The sequence below is a fragment of the Triticum dicoccoides genome, chromosome 1B (genome assembly GCF_002162155.2).
Source record: "Triticum dicoccoides isolate Atlit2015 ecotype Zavitan chromosome 1B, WEW_v2.0, whole genome shotgun sequence".
Lineage (NCBI taxonomy): Eukaryota > Viridiplantae > Streptophyta > Magnoliopsida > Poales > Poaceae > Triticum > Triticum dicoccoides.
This window is the reverse complement of record NC_041381.1, coordinates 72,709,079-72,709,729: the sequence shown is the minus strand read 5'-3', so window position 1 is coordinate 72,709,729 and position 651 is coordinate 72,709,079.

Below are 651 nucleotides of genomic sequence, written 5' to 3'. Positions count from 1 at the left end.
TCCACCGTCACAAATGAATGCAACTAAAAATCCAAAAAAACAAATTTGATTATATTTTCAAATAACAAATTTGATGATATTTTCAAATAACAAATTTGATGATATTTTTTCCTATTCATAAATATTTTCAAATAACAAATTTGATGATATTTTTTAAAAACATTATTACTGTTTCATATTCATATTCATTTTCTAAAAAATTATAAGATGCAACAAAAAAAAATAATAATAAATTACTTATGGCGCATCATTGGGTGGTGCGCCATTGCTATGCAAAAAAAGTTACTTATGGCGCACCGCTGGCTGGTGCGCCATTGCTATCTAAAAAAAGATTTCTAATGGCGCACCACTCGGGGGTGCGCCATTGCTATCAAAAAACATACTAATGGCGCACCGCTAGGGGGTGCGCCATTAGTAATCTTCCGCCTAGCTAATTCGCCTGATCCCTTCGTCCCTCCCTCGCCAGATCTACTTCCCCCCCTCGCCACACCCACACGCCCCCTCCTTCCGCTGCGCGGTCGCCGTCCCCCAACGCCATAGCCGCGCCTCCGTGCTCCCCTCGCTCTGTCGCTGATCCCAGAAGCACCGCCGCGTCTCCCTCGTCCTCCCCGACGGCTCACGCGACTGGAAGAGCCCCGAAGCCTCGTCCCC